A 19300-nucleotide genomic window follows, 5' to 3' on the forward strand; every position below is an offset into this window, starting at 1 on the left:
TTGACTCAAGTGAAAGGTTTGGGATGTATGGCTTTGAAAATGGATTTCATATTTATTTCTGATATTTTTTTCTCCTCATGCGCTCTCTCCTAGAAAGTGTCAATCTTGTTCTGATGGGCAGGTCAAGACATGAGTTCAGTGGTGGTTTGGGGAATGCTTGTGCACCACTTAGAACTCCTGCCTGATTTTATGGAAATCTGTGTGTAAGTGCAGCCCCCACAGTGCATCGAGCAGCCCTTTGCTAACAGAGACTGTAATGCACTCAATTTACACTTGCAGGAAACAACTACAGGGACAGTCAAAGATATAATTAAAGTGAAGTAAGTATTCCCTGGCAGAACAGTCTTAGGGAATTGATGAAGCTGAAGAAAACTACTTTTCTCCGGTTACTCTCAGAGGGAATTTCAAAGCAATGGAAAATGTTCAGGAGAGTATTCAAATGTAAGAAGACATGTTAGAAAGATCCTACCCTTAACTGAAAGTGAACCATTCCAATCCTCTAAACCTAAAGAGAATGAAACAAGATAGATTGAGAAATTAAAAATGTCAACCAGAGACAAAAGATAAAGGGATTGAATCATGAGTCTTCCAGTGTTTGGACGAGTGTAATCATCTTTCCCTTATCCTCTTTGCTGTGTATACAAAGGACAGGTGATGGGGGAAATAAGAAGGATATTACAAAGCATACGTAGTCACAGGACATTTGAAAACACAAAGTATTTTAGTAGTAGCAACTGTGAGCAGAGTGGATTAAATAGGTGCTTTGGTGAATAGCTGAGTTAAACGATCTGCAAGCCCAGAGCTGTGAAGATAGAGCCCGGTGTTGGTGGCAGTGAGACGGGGCGAGCTGGCAGGAGACATCTCTTAGGGGAGTGAAGGGAGCAGGAGAAACGCTTGGAACAAGCTGTGCCTTGTATCCCTGAGACTGCTTGGAATGAGCTGGAGCCTCTGCAGGGTGCAGCGAAGCTCTGGGAAGCAATGCTGGCGTGGGCTCCTGGAGTGTTGCAGCTACATCGGCTTTGTGCCGGGGATGAATCACTCAGCGAACCAGTGGGGCTGATTAACACCAGGCTGGGGAAGCTCTTCTCTTTCTGGGCTGGAATGAGCTTTATCAGAGTTAGTGAGGGGTTTTGTGTGCTGTATTTTGCTTTAAGGTGTTGAAGGGTCTTGGGGACTTGACTGTGGACTTGTATGATCAGGCTGAGTCCTCTGTGGTTCCCATGAAGCACATGGAGTTAGGGGAGTAATACCTTAGTAAGCACAATGCAGACACAAGAGTTAATGCTTCCAGTCCATACCTGGTTTTTGACTAGACTGACTTTGTCACATTATTTATCACTCTGTGCATCTGTAAAATGAGGAGAGGTGGCAGCAGGTATCACCTTTCTGTGTGATTGGAGAGAAGTGGGAAAGAGATTGGAGAGATGGGGAAAAGGAGAGTCTAGGAAACAGGTTGATGCAAGTGGGTGAGGCTTCCAGAGATGAGGAGGTGGCTTATCTGATGGGGTAACCAATTGCTTCCTCTCTACTTAATTATTGTTGCTATCAATGTGAAGACCCAACAGCTGAAATACATATTTGATTTTGTGAGTGGGACTTAAGTAGACAGAAAATCAAATTGGAGCCAAGAACTAGCCTGAAGGCAGGCACATCCTAATGCAAAAAAATTTTTAAAGGGATTTGAGCATTCCCTGTGGCGCAGCTTCCTTGTCCTGCTGCTGCTGATGCAGCATGGACTGGTTTCCCCCAATTTCCAGGAGACCAAAGAAATAAAATACTGTTCTGTCAAAACCGAAGTGCCTCTGGGCAGCAGATGAGGCAGATTTGGAGCTCTCTATCTTTTATTGGTTTTATTTATTTTTTTTTCCCTTTTCCATCCTGCATTTGCTCTTTAAGAAATTGTCATTGAGGGGGGAGAAGGCAAACAAAAGTTGACTTTTGTTAAGCGGTGGAGACTTGGCAGTTGTGTGGAGGTCATGGTGCTCAGTCAGTGTCAGCCTCCATTCCCCAGAGTTGTATCCTGTAATGTATTTATTTATCATTACAGACGGCCAAAATTTTTTTTTCCCCTTTCAGTTTGTTCTGTCCAAGGCCGCAGGGTTCCGACAGAGATCAACAGCATTCCCGCAGTGATGAAGCAGCTCGTCAAAAGCTGAATTAGATGTTAAATCTTTCTGAAGTGGGGAGGAGGAGGAAGGAGGGGAATCACATTGTGCTAAGAATTTATCATGTGTTGTTTCCTGTGAGATAATGTATAGGAGAAGATTTGTTATGGTGCAAGTTTCAAACTGCTGTTTCAGGGCTACAGTGTCTGCCAAGCTTATGATGTATTTGATCTTTTCTGAAAGTCCTTCTTTTCCTTTGCTACCTTCTGTTAAGCAGACTGTCTTCCAGGCAGGTAAACACTTAAAATGCTCCATCTACGGGAACATGTAGAGGTAAGCACCAAAATTTGCATGGGTAAGAGGAATAAGCAGAAATAAGCTAGATTAGACTCTGAAGTCCAGGTGAGGCTCCTGCTCTGGACAGAAGGTTGGATACTCAAGTCAGCCCTGAGCTTTGCAGTTGGGTATGTTAGACAAGCTGTGCAGGTGTGCCTTCTTGGGGAAACCTATGAATTTTGGTACGGACCTTGAGGAAAGCAAGGCCTTGCTTTGCAAAGGTGCTGCAAAATGTGCCCAGCATTACTTAAAGCCCAAAGAAGCAACAGCCTGATGGTGCTTCTGAAAACATTTATTGAACCATTCTGCATCAGTGACCCTCTCTTACAGTGCAGGTCACTTTCTTGAGCTTGCACACATTTAACATGGTGAAAATACTGTTTATGTTCTTTGTTTCCTCATGGTCCTTTTATCCTCAGAAGAACACAGAGTTGAGTCTCATTTATTCTTTCTGATATTCTGATATAATATATAACTGCAGTTGTTGAAAGGGCAGTCCATGTCCCTTATTAATGGACTCTAAAATGCACCCCTTTTAATCTAAGTTGAGAGGGGGAAAGTGTCAGAAAGATTTTTCTCTCTGAATAAGTATGCTGGTGTAAGAACATTTGGGGTAAAATAGTTTTGCTCCAATTCCCCAATAAAATGTCAAGTGCAATGATAGAAGAAAGGGCAGTCCCGAAGTTTACTCAAAATTGTTTTGTTCCCAGTATCTAGGTCAAGATATTTCTGGTTTGCTTGAATCAGACTGAGTTTCCACAGGTCTTAAATAACACTGTTAATATTATAAGTGGTTTAGTTATCAGGCAGGAAGGAAGCTTATTGATCAGCAGGAAAAGCACTGTGTGCATATGAGCCATGTCTTCCTGCCTGGCTTTAATGAATCTGAAATCCAACAGCAGACATGGAAAGTCCCTTGTGCTGAGGGCTGTGGGAAGGAAGTTTGTAACACACCTGCCTCCTGCCTCAGCTGCTGGCCTGGTCTTTACCAGAAGCACCTGAATTACCCTTAATATAACTTTTCCATAAAGCAATCCTGAAAGTATGATCCACTGTGTACTCTGCTTAGGAGGGAGTGAGGTACAGGGGGAAGTCACAAATTCAGCCACTGTTGAATGAATTGGGGCCCCAAATTTGGATTTGAACCCAATCTTTTTGCTATCAAAGTGTTGGCTTGGCCTCTGGACTAGGTGAATTTGCTTGTCAGATGCTGGTTCCCTGCTGAATATCCCTCTGGGGAAAACACATGACTGGTTTAAGCCACTAGGCTCAGAAAACTCAAGCAGATACCAAAAGAGTCAAGGGTGAACAGTGACTGTGGCACTACAACCCCTTAACCTCATCCAGAATTTGGGACCTCAATCAGCTACTCAGGTCTCTCAATTTGAGTACAAGGGACTTGGAGATAAAATCCAGGAAAAAAGAAATTCTGACTTTCCTAGGCTGTTCTAAAAGGAACTTCAGTCCATCCTTCCTTTTAGAGGTTTGTGGTGTTGCCAAAGAAGTTCAGGGTAATCTGCCTTTGCTCAAAGCAGAAAGGTACATAAGTTGTGACATGATCTGTCTTAAGAATGGCTCCCATCTTTCACATTATATTATTTACAGAAAATAGGGCAATAGCAGGAATCCCTGAGTGAGCATCATCATAATGAGATGAAAGAAAATCATGGTGTTTTCTCTGCCCATTCACCCAATGAAATTTGAACCCTTCCTGTGAAGCAGTGAGGTTTTGACAGGAGGAGAGGAGAAGAGCAGGCATCCAGAAAATTGCAGCACCTTTTGAGGATATGGGAAGTGTTAATTTGAAGCTGTCTGGTTGCGAAGTGGAATTTCTGCAGGAGTGCAGGAGCTGCCGAGTAGTTCAGTGAAGCATCAGTGGCATTTCTGGGGTGTGGTTTGGCCTGAGAGGAGACCCAGCAGTGGGCTCTGGGAGGAGCACACCCCACCTGGGAGTGCTTGGCACTCACCTGCAGCTCCTGCAAGGCTTTGAGGGAGATGAATGCCTGCTTTGTGGAGTGCAAGCAGAGCTGGGCTGAGCTGGGTGTGCAGCCCAGCTCAAGTGGGGACATGCCCAGATGCTGAGCTGCTCAGGGAGCATTGCTGATGGAAACAAGGATGCATAAAGGCTTGGGGATTGGGAACATTGCCTGTTCCAATGAAGGCAGCCATGGGGCAGGTTGTGTGAAGTGGCTGAGCTGCTCTGACAGTTTGCTCCTGCCAAAAGAGAGAAATCTCTCTGTCCCACCCAGCTCTTGGTAGAGCTTTGCTGAACCAGTTCACCACACTGAGTGCAGCAGTGGGGAGCTATCAGAGCAAGTATCTCATGGGACTTCATCCTGCCAGGTGTTTGCAGAAGGTCACAATGAAGCAGCAAAACGAATCCTTCTCTGCCAAGCAGTTTTATTTACCATGTGTTCCTCTTTGCAGTTTCTGAAGGATCTGGAAGAAATTACAAGAGTGACAGTTGTGAGAGGAACGTACTCCAGATTGGCGGGGTTAGTTTGTGCTTTGTTACCACATTGCCTCTTCCTAGCAAAGTGGATGTGCTGGTGGTATTCCTGGATTTCTTGAGCTCTCATGCTAACTCTGGTAAGTGTGGAGAAAGGGAAGAATGAGCATCATAGAGGAAATAGCAGTTTAGTTTTTGGGGGTTTTTTTCCTTGTTTTTGTTATTTGGGGTTTTTATTTGTTTTTTTGCAGACCTGTGTTTCAGGCTGGAAAATGCCCCTGTAGCCCACTTGGACAGGAGTGTTGTATTGCTTTTCCTGGTTCTTTATTTGTTCTATATTCCTTTCTGTTGTATCAAACTGCCCAGCCTGTGTTTTGGGGAGAATCTGGTCCTGCCTCTGACACTGCAGGTGACATAGCAAAGCCTCCCAGTAAAGGAGTGTAACTGTCACAATAATGTGTTTCCAGTGCACAGAAAAGAAATCCAAGAGAAAAGTGACATGAAAAAAGATAAGCTGTGTTAAACAAAGATGTTTTCTGTGTATCACACCCAAACATGGTGTATTTCGTAGTACAGCAGAGCACACTTCATCAGAATCCCAGGGAAGAAGCAGACCTGCTAAAAGAATAACATTTTGGTGCCAGGGAAATTATGCCTTTAATAGATCTCTGCTGTATTTTGTAGAGAGATTTGCACCTACATTCAGCCTTGGCTAAAATGTGATGGCAACATGTTGTAGGAGCCAGTTCCTCCTCAGGGCTTCCTGTTACAACAATGGAGCTGTAAATGGTGTTATGGAAGTGGCAAGTGTCAGAAGGCAGCAGGATGTCATTGCAGTTGGGAGGTGGTTTTGATTAACTGGCCCGTTCACATGCTGAGTTGTCCAGGAGAAAATCAGGTCAGGTTGCTTTTTGGATGCTTGGAGGGGAGGAAGTTTGACTGTGCTCTACATGCCTCATTGCAGTGGATCCTGATCCTTATCCAAATCTACTCTGGCTAGAGCAGAACCTCAGGGAAGGAGTTCTTTTTCCTGCATGCAGCGTCCCCACACCTCAGGCAGCTGCTGATGGGATGCAGCCCTTGCTGAGAGGCAGGGTGGATGGAAGGGACAGGTTTGGTCTTCCTTCAACTTGTCTCCTGCTGGCAATTCTTGTCCAAGAGGAACCTCAGCTCAATGTTTTGAATAGAAACCTTTCCAAAAGTTGCCAGCTTCAAGTGAAAAAGCATGGACATGGTGTTTTGGTTTTGCATAGATGTGTTGAAAAATATCACCTACAGCGTGTCAGAGTGACAACTGCTTGCAGCCTTTTGGGTGCTTCCTTTCTGCAGCATTCAAAAGAGTAAAGAGCTGATCCTCTGTCACTTCTGTGTTTACTTTGGAAGGGATGTTTCTCCAGGAGAATTGGGATTGTCTCTGAGGAGACCAAGCTGTCACTAAAAGATTTGTGCATTCTGACCATATGAGGAGAAAAGCCAATTTTACAAGGATATGTCTCCCTCCTCTGTCCCTGCCTCCCCACGTGTACCTCTCCCCACTCTAAAAGGAGACTGAAAGGAAAGAGGATGTTCAGTGGGACAGTGGATGGTGCTCTTGGCTGGTGCCAGCAGCAGAAGGACACAACCTGGCCTGCAGGGGCCATCTGCCTTGTGGAAGAAAATCCTAATGGATTTGTTTTAATTTAGACTTCAAAGTACTTAGGCTGGTTTTCTCTTCTGCATTCTACTCTCTGAGTAACAACTTTACTTAATTTTCTGACCGTGGAAGGAGGAATTGGTTGAATGAAACTACTTCACAATGTATGAGTGGAGAAATCCCCGTGCCAGGGGGCCCTGGGGGCAGGTGCAGTGCATGGAGGGGAGCATTGGGCAGGGTGGGATGTGGATGCTGTCCGTGTCCATGGAGCGATGAGTGGGAGTTTCCAGCCCCAGCACTCACCAGTGGTGCTGCAGGACCTGCCCTGTGTCTGTGGGCTTGCAGGGGAGGCTGAAATAGATTCTTGGCATCAAGTCTTGGATCTTGGATTCTCTTTGCTTAATGGATTGCTCTGTCTCCCTAGTGATACTGCTGCAGCTGCAAGCCACAGAGGCGTTTTGGCTGAAGTCCTCTTGGTTTAAGGGAGAAAATACTGGATAGATCTGCTCGGCAGCAGCAGGACTGAATGCTCTCTTTCCACCCTGACCTGGGAGAGTCCCAATTCTGCTGACCTGAGGGACACATCTCTTCATGTCCCAGGCTCTGGAGATGAGAGAAATAGTGTCTGCAAAAGTGTTTGGTTTATATAGAAAGATTTGAGGTCTCTGCCCAAGAGGCTTTTTTTGTGCCTTCTTTCCTTTTGAAAGTTACTAAGTTTATTTTTGTCTGTGTGAGTTGGCCTGGTTTTTTTAATATATGGGAAAGGTGACTAGAGCCCTGCATAGACACTTTTTTATATTTCATATAAACCTAAACAAATACATTAAATAAAGGTCCTTTCACCTCCAGCTTGATGGTTCAAATCCAATCGTGCTTGGGAACAGAAATGTTCAAGCAGTAAAAATAAAACATCTCCTGATTTATGAATAGAAGTGTCAAGCTTTGACTTGCTGTGATTACTGGCATCACATTATTTGTGAACGTTCAGACAACTGCCAGAAATCCACGAAACACATTTGTGAAGCCCAGAAGTTTCATAAACTTCAGCCTGAGTGGTTATTTGCTTTCTGGTGGATAAGTGGGCTGGCTAGAGTTGTATAACAAGGCCAGCTAACTAATGCTCAGGTCTCATAGTAATAATAATGAGTGCAAAGCTCTTGTTTCTGTTCCACAGCAGAAGGTGGCAATTCTGCTCCACTTTACACCAGACAATTGCCATTTGCTCTGGGGAGTTGTTGTTACTGGTTTGAGGAAGCCAAGGAAGAGAGGATCCAACCTGACTTTCAAACTTCACGTTGTTTCCTGGGCCAGCTGTTGGGGAGGAAAAAAAATCAATTATTTGCTTCAAGGCTGAATTGTTCTATTGGAGAAACCACAGCGGTGCTAACGCCAGGTACTGCTCGTAGAGAACAGGAGGTGGTGGGAAGTGTGGCTGTGGTTCAGAGCTCTGTGCAAGGCAGAGCACATCAGCCACTCTATATTTGTACCAGTGTTCAAGTGCCTGAAAAAGCAGGGGGATTTGGCGAATCCATATGGATTTCACACCAGGAAAAGAGATGCCACAATTAAAGCCTAAATGCAAGGCATGATGGTGCTAAGATAACTCTCTCCCCAGCAGACCCTGCCAAAGGCCTACTTGTTGGGCATTCAAAGGCAACGAGGAATCCCAGGCTGTGGGAATCTTGGCTCAAAGCAGTAGCAAGACGTGGCCTGCAGTGTTGCAGAGCTACTCTGGTTCTAATTGTACATGATATTCTGAACATTTTTAAAGTGTTCTTTTCCTTTATGTGAGTCTTTATATTCTCTCACTGCTTTCTCTCCATCTGCAGAAAGTAAAATTTAGAAAAGGTTATTATAGCTGCTTTGTCACAATATATGGTACCTACATGGGGAAGTGACAGGATAGGGACAACGTGGCATCGTTTGCTTCTGCTACCACTCTGCATATGGGAGACTTTAAAACATTATTTGCAATTTCTGTTGGTATTATAAATAATAGATCAGGTCCACAATTTATTTGCTGAAAGTTCCAGCAGATGCGGTGTAATTAACAGACTGTAATCATTAGGTTTTGGAGAGAGGGTGACATATCAATTTTTAACTGTTCTTCCACTTAGAAACACATCCAAGTAGTGCTGCCTCCAGAGGGATATGCACATGGATGAATGCACTTTGTGCATGCCATTTTATATACATTCTCACTTTGCTTTCCAAGTATTAACATGTGTAAATCCCTTTGGCATGTGCAGATACGTGCAAGTGGGCTGTGCATCCATAGCATCTATTTGCATATGGAAGAAAGCATATGTGGAGTGGTGTGCACTGAGTTACACTTGCACTGAAGTCCTTTGAGTGTTTGACCTTACGAAGTATCTCTTCAAATTTGCAACTCAGTGATTTAGTTCCTTTTGCCTCCCAAATAAAGGCAGGGTGACTTCAGGTGGAGGAATAATGATTTTTTTTTTTAGGAAATAAACCTTTGAGGCATACTGCTCAGTTGTCTTCCCTTTAATAGAGCAACATGAAAACCACAGAGGTGGCGAAACCGGTCTTGGTGGACAAATACAGGTGTAGCTCAGTGGTGCAGGTGTTGAGCTGGTACCCAAGTGAGTTCAAGTAATTACTGCTGGGGAGATTGTTCTTTCTACCCCCACAAGTAACCCTGTGGCTGCAGCACAACACCACGAGCTCTTTGCTGCTGTAGGTCTCATCTGCTCAACAGGCTTGTCCAACAAGTTGCATATGGCTCTCGGGGTCTTAAAGCAGGAGGGAGATCATGGTGCTGCGCTGCCCATTCCCCACAGCAATGCAGGGCATGGCCCAAAGGAGCGAACCTCACAGAGGTGATCCAGCACAGTAATTGTAATTTTGTAATTAGCTTCTGGCAATATTAATGCATGCATTTGAGTTTTGAGGGTGGTTGAAATAGACAAAGAAAGTTTTGAGAACTGCTTTTCCTTTACATTTTAGGAGGGCTTCTAATGATTTTGTCCAGTAGCTCCTAATTTATGCCAATAAATTCTATTCTTTGTGCATGGATGTAAATATGTGATTCAATATCTGAGATAATTTCCTTGAAATGCCAGTTAAAACCTGAGAAAATTCACTGGGGAAGCTGGTGAGGACCTTGTGGCAAAATATTGGCTTTTCCACCTCTAAACACCTACCATTGATTACTTACATGTTTGTTTGGGGTTTTTTTAAATGATAAGTAAACGTGAGCACGCCTGACTTCCCCCATGTAGGCAGTCTTGCTCACATGGATTTCTTTTTCTCTTCTTTTGGAGAAATCAAATGTTTCATTCTGTCTCTTACAGAGGCTCTAATTCAGCTTTCCTACTGTTATATCACTTTATTTAAGGACAGTGCAGGAGGCAGGAATCCGAACTGACTGCCTGATGCTTAAGAAGGTGAATAATGACTTGGAGAAGACCTGGTGCGTATCTTTTGATCTTTGGGCTTCAGACACCCCTTCACCCATAATTAACTCATGTGTTGACTGATCACCTGAGTGATCAAGGGAGACTCAGCATGTCAGTGGAAACCAGGGAACTATTACTCTATGGCAAAACAGCAATCAAGCCAGCTCGTCTATGATACAAATCAGATACCTGCAAGAACAAGTCGTGTAATGGCAAGCTGTGCTGGAGATGGATGATATCCTAAATCATTATCTTCGATAGCATCAATTATGTTTGCAGGGTAAGCCCATGCTATCTTCATGGCAAGCCCTGCATCCAGATAGCAGCAGCAGCAGCAGCAACAACAAAAATTAAAATTACAGTACAAGTTTCTGATACTGAGGGACAGTGCACTATGCACGACTGGCCAATAAATCAAGACCATCCGTGGATTAGATGGAGGGGAATGGGAATGGTTATCATTCTGTTGGATAAAATGCACAGCTTAGGCTCTATAGATCATTTAAAATATATATGAATTTGAAATCAGCCAAAAGAAAACGTCAGGCATTTTTCTTCTTAGAATTATGGCATGTTTTTAAAGCCTAAGTGCTTTTCAGTACAAATTTTAGCATGTTTTGCATTCAAATGAAACATCTACTCTACGTGTGAAGCCCTTGCACAGACTGCCTGTAAAAGTGGAGGGAATCACTGGATTTATAGGTTCTTTTGTACATTCTGTCAAAGTCAGCCGTTCTGCCTAATGGAGCCCATGGAACAGGAAAGGCTTTCATTGCACAACTTTCTGTAAGAGACATAATGCTTGCTGCCTGACACATTGCAATGCGTAAACAAAGACTCGAAAGAAGTTTGTATTAAAAGAAGGAACCTCAACAGGGAAGGGATTAAGTTAATAACGTTTTCTGTAATGTCTTTATCAGCATTTCTGTGGCCAGTTTGTGACAATAAACAGGAAAAAAAAAAGCTCATGTTCAAGATGGAACTAAATTTCAGGCTGGTATGAGTGATGTACCTCATAACCAGTTATAATTAGAAGGGAGGCTTCTTACAGCGCCGCTCCTCTATAAATCACAGCAGATATTACTCCAACTTGTACAACAACCATGAAATATACAGTGAAATTTGAAGCTCATGAAAAATAGGTTCTTTTGTTGCAATCTCATTCTTAGAAAAGCTCTCATTTGATACAAGCTTATGCCTTTTTTGGACTGGTTTCTTAAAATTAAGGTAACCAGCTGCAATTCTGTAGAAAAGTGTTAAAATTTCAATTTAGTAAACTCTTTTTTGTTTTCTATAATCGCAGTTTGTGCAAGGTGAAAGCATTGCATGTTTTGCTACACAGAGTCCTTACTTGGAAGAGTCTATCAAAATATCTCAAGCAAAAGTTTTCTATAGCAGAAGCTTCTTATCAAGCACAATTTTACACTAAAGGAATTAGAAATAGGGGATGATAGCTGAATAGATGTGTATTTTCTTCTTCTCTTCTGAATGAGTCAACTTTGACCTGGTCTGGTGCTCACCTGCATTATTCCAGACGTGACCATGGAAAGTCCACAGGGAAAGAACCCTAGGGAAGAAGGTCTTGCTGGCTTGATGTCTGAAAACTAAACAAAAACCAAGTAAGATTCCTCAAGTCTTTCTCTTGTACTAAGTCTTTTTCCTATCACTTTTTATTATATTTTTAATAGAAAATGGATGAGTTTATTTTACAAATGTTTTCTCTGAAAACCTATGAACCATTCAAGACTGTTGGCATGGTAGGGCTGTAGCTGCTTCTATTGATCCTAATTTAAAGCTGTAATTGCAAATAAAAACATCATATCCCCCAGCTACCTTAATTGAAAGGATTGATTCACAGGGGAAAAGCATGATAAGGACTTCTATGTGGGCCAAGTGCTTATGGGCATTTTAACACCCTCATTTTGGCATGGGTTTGTTCTTGTGTGGGAGAATGTCACAGACATTGAGGGTAATACCTTCACTCTTCTACTGTCTTACCTCATTTCTTGGGCTCCACTTGAAATAAAGCAGGGGACCTACACAAGACTCTGTAGGCAGCAGGAGGGTCCCTGGCTTGGCCTCCCAGATGTCAGAATTGCCTGGAGAAGCCACCTGTATATGCAGGTGTCCCTGGGATGTGCTCTAGTTGTGTGAAAAAAGGCTTACGCTATGATTTGCTGTAATAAGAGTGAGATGGCATTGCTCAAGAGAACATATTCTGTCAGGCAACCCTCAAGCATGTGGGATGCACTTAGCTGCTTCAAAAATAAATCAGCATTTTTAAAGAATTAAACAAAACTCTTGTTTATTAGGTGAAATTATCAATTGTTTTGTCTTCCAGAGGTAAACAAAGAGCTGAGGGAGTCTCAGTCTCTCAGTCTTATGACCTTATGGTCACTGTCCAAAATACCAGCAGTGACGTTCCACACTGGAGAACTAAGAAAAAGAAAAGCAGATATTCAGCAGGGTTAGCCCAGTGTCTTTCCAAGCAATCCCTTATTTTGACAAAACATTTCCATATGGGAAACACTCTCACTGAGCAGATACACTGAAAACAGTGTGGTCAGAGCTTTGCTGATATGGGCTGTTGAATACCCAGAACAGTTGAGAGGCTTCAGCAGAGCTGCCCTGCATGTCTAAATGTAAAACTGATGCCGGGAGCTGAAAATTGATCTGTAACATTAAACTCCAACCACAGAATGGGCATCACCATTTGTAAGGGAAGCAGATAGCTGGTATTAGCTCATCTGGGAAAGATGAGTAGCTGGACAGGGTCTGAAGAATTCCTGCAGATATGAAGCCCTTACCCTGAACTTTGTGGAAAATTGGTTCAAAACACAAATTTGCAGCAGATACTTATTTATGTAATGGGGCTGAGATGTAACCCTGAATCTAAATCCTTTTTTTGCTGGGCAGAGTTGGCATCTGGCTCTCCACTGATCCTGCAGGGCAGCCTGTCTACAGTTTACTAATCCTAGAAAGCAGACAGACATACTCTTAAGAAAAAGCCTTCCTTTTTTCCTTCCGTTTTCCTTTTTTTTTTTCCTCTATCTCTCTTTCTCTTTCCCTCTTTCTCTTCTTTTCTTTTTTTTTTTTTTTTAAGGGAAAATTTGTTGCAATAATACAAACCCATCATGCTCTCTCTGGTTACAGCTGAGTTGACGCTACATCAGCAGCAGAATATGTACAAATTAAACTGTAACAACGTACCAAGGAGAGGCACAGCAATATCACAAAAATTATCCACAGTACAATATAACTAATGTTGTGTGAAATGCATTCATTGGCCAAATGATGTCTAGGTGTAACTTAAGGAGTTATGCTGATGGAGATAATGGTTATAGAACAGAGATAAAGGAAGGAAAGGCGAGTGAAAGACAAAAGGTTGCAGCAAGGGCAGCCTGGCTGGGGAGGATGTTCAAGCAGGTGAGTTTGAACAGGAAAGCTGAGCTGCTCTGGAATGTAGAAGCATGTGAAAAGAACTCAGTGCCACCTTTCCTCCTCACATGTCTGGTGTGGAGGTGTGCTGCTGTTTCAGGCACACACACCCTGTGCTCCTTCTCATCTCCTTTTGTGTGGACTTCTTGCAAACATTTATCTAGAAACACAAGCTGCATATCTGTTAAATATTCTCTAGCCCTGTTGCTTATAGAAATGTCTGTGTTTTCACTTTCTAGATACAAAACAAAAAATCCAAAGAGAAGGGACTGATTTTCTTAGTATGTCCAAAACCAAGAAATGAGCTCAAACATAGCCAGCAAGAGGATGGCTAGAGTAAACACGTGCACTCAGAAGTTGTCATCTCATTTCTTAATCTGAGAGTCTTTGTGAAATGAGTAAATGTTTTGCCTGAATAAGAAACTTGGCAATTGGTAAGTCAATGTGATTTTCCTCTTTGTTAAACACAGATTTAGAAAAAAGTATGTCCAGTGACCCATTGTGCCATCATGCTTATCCAGAGATGTTTATCTAGACATGAACATTCTGTTTTCAAAGGAACTTGGGGATTAGCCAAGTAAATCTTATTTTACATCTAAATTGCATTTTCCAAAACAGTTCAGGTGAGCCTCCACCTCACTGAGTGTCTCTTAAAAACCTAAGTAATTCTTAAAATCAGAGAACTGGACAGCAAAGTGGACTTGCCTGAAATAAAATCAATCTCTGTGCAATGTGTTGCTGGAGTACAAGGCCTGGTCTCTGATGCAGTCACATCCTCTCAAATTACTAGAAAAATAGAGTATTTTCATGGTATTCCTGACTATTTTTTACCTGGTTGGTTACAAAGAAAGAGCCTAGGCCAAAATCATGCAACAGTTGTTGTTCCTGACGTGTGGGAGCCATGTTAGGGGTTTTTTCTCATTATTGATATGCACAAGGATGGGAGGTAGACCCAGCCAAAAATGCTGGGATCCAACTATTTTCAAAGTCCTAAGATATCCAGAGTGGGGAGTTCATTTTGTCTACCAGGGAAGATAGGGGGTCCCCATGGATCATTTCAGTGGGAGGCAAAGCTCTCCACAGAGATGGGGTGTGCTGGACTGAGCATTTTTGCTCTGCTTCAAAGGCAGAGGAGGGAGGAGCAACGCGATAAAATCAGCGTTTTCAGCCCTAAATCTGACTTGGATCTGGGGGTTCTTTGTGAACCTTACAAAGCTTTTTCTCCAGCCAACCACCTCCACTCACCGCTGAGCACGTGCCAGGAATTCCCTAGCTGAGGAAGCTGCCAAAACCCAGGGAGCTGTGATAACGCTCTGCTATCACATCCATAAAGCCTCAGTCAAGGCTGCTCTTCCCCCAAGCGGGCAGGGGCATGGCATGGCCAAAGGGGAACATCCTCAGCCTCTAGCCTCTGTCATTTTGTTCCCTCTCTGTGCCACAGTTTTGTGTTTTTACAGGGCTATGATGGCTCTGTGCAGAGGAATTTCTGCAGTCCCTCTTCATTTGGGAAACAAACTTCAGCCATTTTCTCCGGGGGCAGGAAAGCACGCTTCTCCTTCACTCTGACAGGAGGGTGTGCAGTAACACAGCAAGCTCAACCTTGAGAAGGGGGAGAGGCACTCTGGGACCTGGACTGGTTTATATCTCAGCTGATTCTCCTCTTTCTGTCTTCCGTATCCCCTTAATAGCTTGACAGGAGAAATATAGGGAAGATACAGCCATCTGATTAACAGTGCCGGGGGCTGGGGATGGATGACAAGGAAAGGGAGCGCAGCGTGGCTACCAGCCAAGTTCCAGCAAGAAACAGAATATCTGGCTTCCTCTAATCTCTGGAGGAAAATTAAGTTACAAAAACCTTTAGTGGAAACTTTGCATACATTCAGCACCATTGCCATGCCTGACAGAAAAAAAAACCCCTGATATATTATTTAGTTTATAGTTATAGAATTAAAGGCACAAGCTTTCCCACTAGGAATAAAGAAAAAAAATCCTCTTGAAAATTAAAGACAAAACCCCGTAAAACCTCTCAAATGTTTTGTGCTGTCAGAATTCTTGAGAAATTCTCCTTTTTGTGTTAATGGATGGTTGTGTGAAGATGTCTGAACACTTTCCCAATGAATTTTTTGCACTTGCATGTAGATCCCTTCTTGTTTTCTGAGCCATTTGCTCTGCCTCCTGCAGGAGCACTGAAGAAGAGGAGAAGGTGGAGGTGGGGAAAAGGCTCCGAATTGCCCTGGGCAGACACCACTGCCCCAGAAAAGGGCTTAGGCTTCTCAGGATTACACTGAGCCCAGGAGCCAAGGCCATCACTTTGCTGTTCATCAGAAATGTGTGTGTTACACACAGAGAGGAATTCCTCCCCCTCCTCCATGTCTGTCATCAATGTGTTGATGAAAAATAATGGAGTTTGATTTAAAAAAAAATACCTTAGGTGTTAAGTGAGCTACAAGTTGGGACCTGTGCATATGAGAGAAAGGACTGATTAAAATGAAATAGCCTATTTATTGACATCTAAAGCAGTTGGAGTAACCATGATGAAAGTATTACTTACATGTTACTCAGTTTTATGAGAGGGGGAAAAAAAGAAGCTAGATTGGCTAGTTAGAACTTTTCTTCATTAAGTCTTACGGTATGTTGACATATGTACAAAGTGAGATTTTTTCATGTCAGAAACATGAACCAAGGGTCTGAACAGCCACTGCCTGGCTCAGAACCTTTCATTCCCCGGGCTGGCTGTGCTCTCCTCTTGCTTGCTGTCGAGGCTGGTGGGAATCTGGCTCTGTTTGCTCTGAGAGGAGAAAGCACAGATGCATTCTGTACAATTTCCCTCCACCTTGTTGCAAGCAGCTTGCTCCCAACCTTCCTCATGGGATTCCTTCGCCAGCCTTGTCTGAAGGGAACGTTTTCCATGCAGAGGAACGTAAGAGCCATGTTTACATGCCATTTCCCTTCTGAGAGCTTTATTTCTCTTCAGCCTCAGGGACCTCAACACCAGCCAAAACTCAATATGGGGCTGAAATTGTACACTGGCCGTCCCCAGCCCCGGGCAGCCCTGCCGCGGGACAGAGGGGTGTGTTTGTGTAAGTGTGCACGTGTGCGTGTGTGCACACAAAAACAGATGTGTGCTGTCCAGAATAAATGAGGCTATTCAGAGTGACACAAAATGGACAATTTATGGCCAGTTTTAGCAATTAGTCAGACCAAAGAAGTGAGGTGGGTCAGTATTAAAACCCTCACTGTTTTGTTTACTTTAAAAAAGCAACAGGGAGTTCCAGCTGATGAGCAAAGATACTGAGAAAGGGTAATTAAAGAGAAACAATCTTTGATGTTTGTCTTATTACAGTTTCTCTTCATTTTGTTGTGCTCCCCTTACATGGTCTTGAGAAACAGAGCTGCTGCTTTCTTTTAGGGAGGGCAGTGTGGGGGCGGCTGCATGGGCAATTCTGCAGCAGGAATTCACCACACGCTTCCTGCCAGGCTCTTGCACCTTGCAGTGAATTAAGGTCCTTCCTACAAAAGTGCTGGCACCTAGCAGAAATTCTAGGTATCAGCCTATAGGGCTGTCCACTTGTGTGACTATTTTTATTGTGCTAATGGGGGAAAAAGTTCCCCTGAGAAATATTGATAGCTCCTAAAATACTCCACCAGCCCAAGAGTAGCTTAAACTGTGTAAATTAAACCTTGAGCATGACCTGCCCCCCCACACTTCACCACCTCTGTTAGTATAAATATTCTGTTCCATTTGAATTAAGTATTTTGTCTTCTACTCAGGTCTCAGTTCTTCTGCTTCCAACACTTTATTCCGTGCCACAGTCATAAGATTACAGGTTTCACGTGTTGTTACAAACTCCTGAGCAAGCCAAATCTTTGTGCTGTATGGAAGGTTTTTAAGTTCAGGTTGTACAGTAAGAAGATAAGATTTGCAGGACTTTTTGTTTTTCCTGGTCCATGGGCAGCCTTTTCTGACTTTTGCATCATGAGTGCGCTCGGATGTGGTGAAGCTGGCTGCTGCTCATGGATGATCTTTCATTTGTGGGGATGACAGTGAGAGATGGAAAGTGCAGTGGAATGGTTGGGAGTTATTTAATCAAAGTCTTTCAATGAAGGAAAAGATATTTTAATATGTGGTTTGATTCACTGCAAATTTTTGGCAGTAGATGGGGCCCTTACTGTAATAAAATTCCATTGAGTTGGGAAGTCTCTTGGAGGTGGTGCCCAGATGCAGTATATTGGAGCTGACTCCTGGAACATCATCTCTGATGCAGCTCAGGCTGTTTGTTGTCTCCGTGTAACTGCTCACGAGAAAAATCCCAAGAGGTGGGAAAGGGGAAACAACGTTCCTACACCTCTGTGCCCCACCTTTTCACTGCACTCTGGCCTAATGCTTTCATTTACTGTCTTTCTTTCCAAAAAGCTGCAAACCCACAGGCTCCCTGATTCTGCTCTTGCTGACCACGCTCAGGACGCCACATGAGATCAAGGGTGAGCAGGAAGGGGAACGCACCCCTGGAACAGGATGGGGCAGAACCAGAACCTCACCTTCTGCCACAATGCTGTGAATTCAACATTTCACCCAAGCAAACCCACATTTCCTGGCAGTGCTGGGGCTGGCCTGGAATCCAGACCTGGTCTGCTCAAGGTAGAGCCATTATCCTAAAGTGCTTTTATTGATCTGTTGACTTTCTGTCTCCCTCCTTCTCTTCCTCTCTTCACCCTGCCAGCCTCTTAAAGACTCATATCTTGTCTCATACAACCAAGGTATTTTAAGGGGTGAACAATGATTTTGAAGTCAGATTAGACAAACTATATCTGACCAGTAAAACCAGATATCCCCTGAATGATATCTGAAGAGGGATCTGTCTACATCTACAAATCAGTCCCTCTTTCTCTTCCCCTCTTATTTTTTCTCCCTCTGTGTATGTCCCACTGTTCTTCAAACAATCAATTTCAAGGGCTCATAGATCTCCTTTGTAGCAGCCTATCCCCCAAAGTGGCAATGCCATATTGTCATGCTTTATTTTCGGTTGGTTAAAGGGACCTACAGTAGTAAATCTATATCTGTGCTGTGATATCCTGCAGTATTAAAGGCTGAGATTTAAAGACAGGCCTGAAAGACTTAGTAGTTGATGCCTGTGGAAAGCCAAGAGGAGCTGTGTGCCTTACTGGAAATTTCAGGCACAACGTGTTAGAGTGCGATATATTACAGTGACCCGAGCTGCAAATCCTTCTGAGATGGAGATAAAGGGAGAAAGAATAATACTGGAGAAAATGTTAACAACACTGTGTGTTACCAAATACTAAGAAAGGGCTCAAAGTTGGTCTGTCTCTTTTTATTTCTTATTGTGGTATTCATAATTTCTCATGTTTATGGAAAATTGCAATTCCTTCCTAACAACATTGCTCATTAACCAATTGCTTAAAGTATGGGCATGTAGTTAATGCTCTGAAAAATACACAGGTAAATACAGAACAGTTAAAAAGGGCTAAATTTGATTATAGAAGTGCATTAACTTTTTAAAAATGTGAAGTGCAATGTCTTTCATGGAGCTGAATACATCACTGTTCATGAATGCAGTATTTGAAAAATAAAGAAGTTATTGATAGTTTATAGTTGGGTAAGCCTAAATATGCATACATGCTTTATAATGCACTCTAATTTTTTAATGTTGAAGCAATATAAATAAAAGCATATTTGAGTAAAAACCAGAAATTCACATTGCACTCTTTTGTTAGGCTGGATAGTACCACCATGAAAATAGTGTGAGTGTTTTCACTGGGAAATATTAATGAGATTAAGGACAAAAACTTCTATAGTCACATCCCTTTCTCACTTCATTCATATCAGCATTAGTTTACTTTTTATGGAAATTCACGGAAAAGAAGATAAATTAATTTGCTCTAGTCAGTAGCTGCCTGT

The 19300-nt window shown here is 42.9% G+C and overlaps 1 long non-coding RNA gene across 23 annotated transcripts in view; it reads left to right on the forward strand.

Annotated features, from left to right (window-relative positions):
• Positions 1 to 4428: 4428 nt before the first annotated feature.
• Positions 4429 to 19300, forward strand: part of LOC109144308 — a 136668-nt gene continuing 121796 nt past the window's right edge. For 21 of the 23 annotated variants that reach the window (XR_005603461.1, XR_005603449.1, XR_002044981.2 and 18 more), the window contains exons 1-7: positions 4429 to 4784; positions 4869 to 5030; positions 7698 to 7916; positions 9885 to 9959; positions 11480 to 11564; positions 13623 to 13817; positions 17798 to 18022. This is a non-coding gene — a long non-coding RNA (uncharacterized LOC109144308). The remainder of the gene's footprint in view (positions 4785 to 4868; positions 5031 to 7697; positions 7917 to 9884; positions 9960 to 11479; positions 11565 to 13622; positions 13818 to 17797; positions 18023 to 19300) is intronic. The other 2 variants (XR_005603452.1, XR_005603456.1) reach the window with 2 other exon arrangements.

The sequence above is a fragment of the Corvus cornix genome, chromosome 20 (genome assembly GCF_000738735.6).
Source record: "Corvus cornix cornix isolate S_Up_H32 chromosome 20, ASM73873v5, whole genome shotgun sequence".
Lineage (NCBI taxonomy): Eukaryota > Metazoa > Chordata > Aves > Passeriformes > Corvidae > Corvus > Corvus cornix.